Raw genomic sequence first — 5,838 nt, 5'->3', positions numbered from 1 at the left:
TCTCGGAAATCTGCTTATTACCAACCAATAATATATAAAGCACAACTTCAAAGCCAAAGCAAAGTTGGCCAAAAATGGTTTAAAAATCTCTTTGAGATAGTCAAATCTGTAAAAAAAACTACATTGCTCTAATAGAAATATTGAGGCCCAGTTCGCAGACTTCTTGCATGCTCGTACTGACGTGGATGCATGTACCAGGTGCAAGGGAGGACTCAAGGCTGCAGAAATGATCGAGGTTGTGTGTAATGACTGTTTGGGAAAGAAAGTCAGGGTAAAGTGCAACAGTGAAGATACTATAGCAGATTTAAAGAAATTAATTGCTGCTCAAACTGGTACAAATTGGTACAAGATTGTGCGCAAGAAATGGTATACCATCTTTAAGGATTTTGTGACATTAGGTGATCATGAAATCCACAATGGAATGAACCTTGAATTATACTATCAGTAGACTTCGGCGTCACCACACCTTTCTTTGCTATTTTACACTGTTCTATTTTGAAATGTCCCCAGAGTTGCAGCAAAAATATTTCTCTATTTAATAAATTGATAAAACCTGAACTAAAAACAAAATAAATACATAATAGAAATAATGTAACCTGAAAAGACACATAAAAATGTGCCCACTTCATCAATATAAATATAAAAAAGCTTGAAACACCCCTTCCTCGACTACTCGACAATCATCATCCTGCACTCAATCGAAAAACTCCAATAAACTGGTTCAGTTTGAGACACAACAATAAACTGTGCATCTCAATCCTTAAGCTGTACTCTTTCTACCTCTTGTACATGCCTATTTGGTCAAAGAGACATTCAATATCCTAGCTTCATGTTGATATAAGCTCAGTAAACTGTCCCTATAGGATCCACTGGATCACAATACCTATCATCAAGTCATTGGGCTTCATTTCCTTGTCAAAACCCTAGAAAGTTATGTTAACAGTAAACTCTAAATATGTTTCAAAGATAATAACTTTCCTGATGAGTTTATACATTTACATCATTTGGAGCACTGAGAAAGTCATCCTACAAATCATTGATAATGCCCTTTGCACCTTGGACAATAGGGACTCATGCCTGCTCTTTTTACTTGATCTTTCAGCAACAATTGATGATGTGAATCATAATATCCTTACTCTCGGCATATAAGACAGCATGGGCTTTGAGAAGAAAGTCCTGGATTGGTTCAAGTCTTACAAAGCCAACCAAAAACAATTTATGGAAATGGATCACTGTCTGTCGTACCTAGTACAGTCTCTGAAAGGAGCAACCCAAGGCTCCAGATTAGGCCCTGTTCTAGTTATACTTTACCAGGAACACCTGCTTGAAAATTAAAGGATCTACCATCTCTAATTGCTACTATCCTGATGACTCCCTTTTACTTAAAAATGTCATCTTCTGCCAATGTGTTCAGACTGGAATCTACCCTGAAAGAATACAGTCCTAAATTTGTGCTATCAGAAGTTCAACCCTCAAAAGACAGAGGGCCTAATTTATGGGGTTTTGCAGTAGGGCAGCCCAGAAAGTCACTTGGCTGTGCTCCACTACGTTAAAGTGAAAGGGAAGGAATGCACCAGTTTTAGCCAATACGGTGCATTCCTGTCCATTCCCCTGTGCTGGCCCTGTTGCAGCAGCCTAGGGAAAACACAAGCACCCTTGAACCATTGTGCAAGGGTGCCTGTGTTGTCTGCCGAATTTGTTCTGTGCAGGAAGGGCACCTTCTTGCACAAAAACAATCCTGGGAGGCTTTTTCCGTCTTTATATGTGTGCTTCAGAATGCAGCACATATGGAAAGAGGAAAAAACAAGAAGAACAAAAAGTTATTTCTCCTTGTTGTGCCTCCTCTGGGGAGGCATAAGGTTTTGACACATCCCCAAGTTTACACGGTTTTGTAAATCTGGGAAAGCATCAAAATCTATTGGCTCTGGGTGGGAAAACCCATCACAATAGTCATGGAATGCCTTCCTAGTGCAGAGTAAGGCAACACAGTGATTTGCACTGCCTTTCCTTACTCGATATATCTATGAGGACATTCAAATCCAAGCAAATTGACTTTGTGTGACCTCATAAATATGAATTTTTGTTTTGCGCCACCGGAACGTTACAAAACGTGATGCTCCAGCGGTTTAAGGGTCTCATAAATATGTCCAAGAGTTCCTTCTCAGTTTGCCTCTGCAGCATTCATAACACAAGAATCACTAGACATCACTAACATTCAAGATTGCTTTCCCTAGTTCATTAAAAGCATCAAGTGCCTGATTTAAATATTGGTGGAGAGTTTCCTCCCTGCCCCCTTTATGGTCCCCTTGGAGAGTGCCCTACCTGCACCCATTATGGATTCATAAATGGGCGTCGATAGACTGGGCGAGGGCTAAGACTAGGCTTTTTCTACTGTGGTAAAACCCCTCAACCACCCGACCGAGTAAGGGCTATCAAAGGTTTAGGTAATGTCTGTCCACCAAATTTAGGTGGACAGACATACAGCACATTTTCAATCCCTGTCACCATTGGAGAAAACATTGTGATAAGGAGTATGCAAAAGAGCTGAATTCCCCCTTGCACTGGGAGGAAAATCCTATGACAAGTGGGGCATTGCCGTAATGCTGGTTCCTCTCAATGCTAGAAATGTTCGCTGGGCCAAAATATTAATCAGGCCCCAAATCTTTGGGATTCACTCTGAACATTAACCCAAACCTTAATAAACATTTCAATCCAATGGCAGGAAATGCAAACCACCAGCTCACAATTATCTGGGGGATCAAACTTTCCTTACCTGAAAAAACCTACGGGAAAGCATTTAGGCTCCGTCCGGTCTTATTTAGATTCAACTATGGAATGCCACCCTACCCAGCATTCCCAAAATTCATCTAGCTCATCCGAAATGTTACTTACATGCTGTAGCTCATTTGACCCCTGCTGTCTTCTGTTTTCATAATCTCACACTGACGTTGAGCTCACTGCACTGCCTGCCAATCTAGACAGGATCTACTCTCGAACTGGCCTGCATAGTTCATAAACTCATCTACTCTGATCAGCTTTAGTACCTGGCTAAGAAACTGAAGTCATCCAGTGCTTCCTGTCAACTTCACAGACCAGACTTCCTATTAGTTTCTAATAAATTTCAGCGTTCAAGACAACTCATACTTCTGAACAGTCCTTCTCAGGCTGCACTCTCAACGTTTGGAACTCCTTCCCCTCAAAAACTGGGACAAAAACCTACTTTTCTGCTTTGAAAGACAATTGAAATATCTTCTTAGTAAATTCCTCTGGTTCTTTTACTCCAAGCATAACTGATGTCGAGTCAGAGTCAGATGAAGGCCTTTGGCTACATAACACTATGCCTGAACGCCTATTTCTTCTTACTTTAAGACTGCTAGATTGATCATGTTATATGACTATAACTATTGCTAATTTTATATCACTGTTTTCCCTGAAGGACATTTATCACATGAGTTTTGCTATAAAACATTTGGAATATTTCACTAGTGGATTATATATTAGATTTGTTACTTCATTGACTCTGGGGAAACTCCCTGCAGGCACAGAGTTCATACTACTGGTATATACGTTTGTGTACTGTCACACTATTCATTGGACTCCAGTTATGGAATTATAAATGGTATGGGTTAATTTTTAACTACAGTTTTGAAAAATTGGTTAATGTTTGCTTGTCCTTCTTTCCACATGTTTGAAAAGTGCTGTATATCTGCACAGTTGTATGGGCAAAGTGCTCTGATGTTCTTAGGTCTTCTGTGTGCAAAATATAAAACCTCAAAAGATAATAATAAAAATGTTCCCTAGATTGTTAAACTTTCATTATTTTAACATTTTCAGTCCCTGAATCCCCCTGCTTTATATTTAGCCAAAATAATAAGTGGTGTAGAGTAGGATGGGAAAATAAGTAGACCAACATTGAGCACACATGTTTTACCCAGGCATTAATGCAGTAAGGCCAAAAACAGAAGGCTTCACTGGCTTTTAATTGCTGATTGTGTAAGATTTGGATTGTTACATTGATTTACATCTTGCACCCTTCACTGTAGTGATCAGTTGATGCCTTAAGGTCCTGGGTGCATGTTTAGATCACAAAAACAACATCCATTTGGAGTCTATAGGTAGGGAAAAAAACATAGAGGAAATTATTAAATTTCTTGGACAATCTGTTGAAGAACAATGGTGAGACACATGTCTGCTCACATTAAGGCAGGAAACTTGATGAAAAATTGTTAAACCATCACTTTATTATGAATATTTGGTCTGGCTTTCTTCGGTTATATGTCAGGACCTACCTATGCATCAAGACATTTAAATTCAATGACAGTGACTATGCCTAAAGGTCCCATTACATTAGGAAATAGAACAGCGTCACATAGCACTTGGCCATCAACCTTGCCAACCAAGAGGACAAGGAGGGGGAAAACATGGCGACCGACTAGCAGCGGGTCGCGGTTGTCATGAGCAGTGGTGGTGTGAGGCGATTTTGCCTGAGCGGAGATTAGGTCTGTGAAGAGGTATTCCAAGAGGCAGTTTGATGTGCCTGCTTGCTTGCGGGACAATCATTCACCGTGTCAGGACTTTCTTGGACTTGTGAGCAGTCTTTTTTTGTACGGACCATGCTTTCTGCGGCGTATGGCGTCTAAGGAGGTAGGGAGTTCCCGAGGTCAGAGAGACGCGGAGGCGAAGATGAATCCAGGAATGGAGCGGTGCAGCTGGGGGAGAGCGGCGTTCGAGCTCGAGAGAGGTGGACGTGCGGTTGTCAGGATTGCTTTGCGAGGTTCCGGGGGTGTGGGAGGGGAGCGGAGGTACTGAGCATAGTGAAGGGGTCCGTGAAAGGGCCGCCCTCACCTTCAGGCTTTACCAGCACGAGTCTGGTTGCACAACAGACAGAAGGCGCCGCAGTTATTTGTGAAATAAATAACGTGGAAGGTGAAAACTCAGCTGTAGCTACAGTGACTTCCGGATATACTTTGAGGAGTACGGGGAAGGGTGTAATTGATAAGGTACCTCATAAGTATAACGCCCCACTTAAAAATTTGAGAATTTGGCCCAACACTCATATGAAAAATTTTGCCAAGAAAAATTGCAAACTGGCCGGTGCTGGGAATAAGAAAGGAAAACAGGCGGTTTTGCAGCAACAATTAAATACCACCCCATCCCTTAACTCTTTTTTCAAACTAGTCCCAAAAATTCTTATACTAAAAGCAAACCCCATACAGTCCGGTCAGAACACAGACATCTCGTTAGAGGGTGGGGAAGGTAGGAAACGCAGGACTGGTCTATGCATGTAAGCCCCAATCGATTTCAGGCTCTTATTATAGGTATGGATGAAGAGGGCATGATTTACACGAGAATTCAGTAATGGATAATGCAGGTGGCCCAGTCCAGTCAGACCAGTCAGCGTCCTCTTCAGTTTTAGTAATTGACAATTTGGGGGAACTTGCAGGAGCTTTGATGATCACGAGTATTCCAATAATCGAGCATAAACTATCAGAAGACATTAGGGTAGACCCTGAGTTGGATAACTCGGATCTCTCATTTATAGCACTTCTAAAAAAATTAGATTTGGATATCAGGGCTTTGAGGCCTCTAAAAAAAATCAGGAGAGTATTTGAGCCTCGTGTAGTTTACTGGAGGCTAAATTTGATGAATTGAGCTCCCGTACAGAATTGTTGGAGGCCGACGTAAAATTGTTGCGTGAAAGGGTCTTTGATAATCATAAAGAGATTGAGGCTATCAAGTTTAAAGAGAGGGATAATGAGGAAAGAGTGGAAAGGCTAGAGAATATGCAAAGGCGTAATAACCTGAAGATTTTGAAGTTACCAGAGGGAATGGAAGGAT

At 41.2% G+C, this 5,838-nt stretch overlaps 1 pseudogene; it reads left to right on the top strand.

Moving 5' to 3' along the window:
* Positions 1-223: 223 nt before the first annotated feature.
* LOC147674096 (ubiquitin-like protein 5 pseudogene) lies at positions 224-448 on the top strand (annotated as a pseudogene).
* Positions 449-5,838: the final 5,390 nt, after the last annotated feature.

Source organism: Lissotriton vulgaris, chromosome 12 (assembly GCF_964263255.1).
Source record: "Lissotriton vulgaris chromosome 12, aLisVul1.2, whole genome shotgun sequence".
Lineage (NCBI taxonomy): Eukaryota > Metazoa > Chordata > Amphibia > Caudata > Salamandridae > Lissotriton > Lissotriton vulgaris.
The sequence above is the reverse complement of the archived record's forward strand: the minus strand, read 5'-3'. Positions and strand labels throughout refer to the sequence as shown.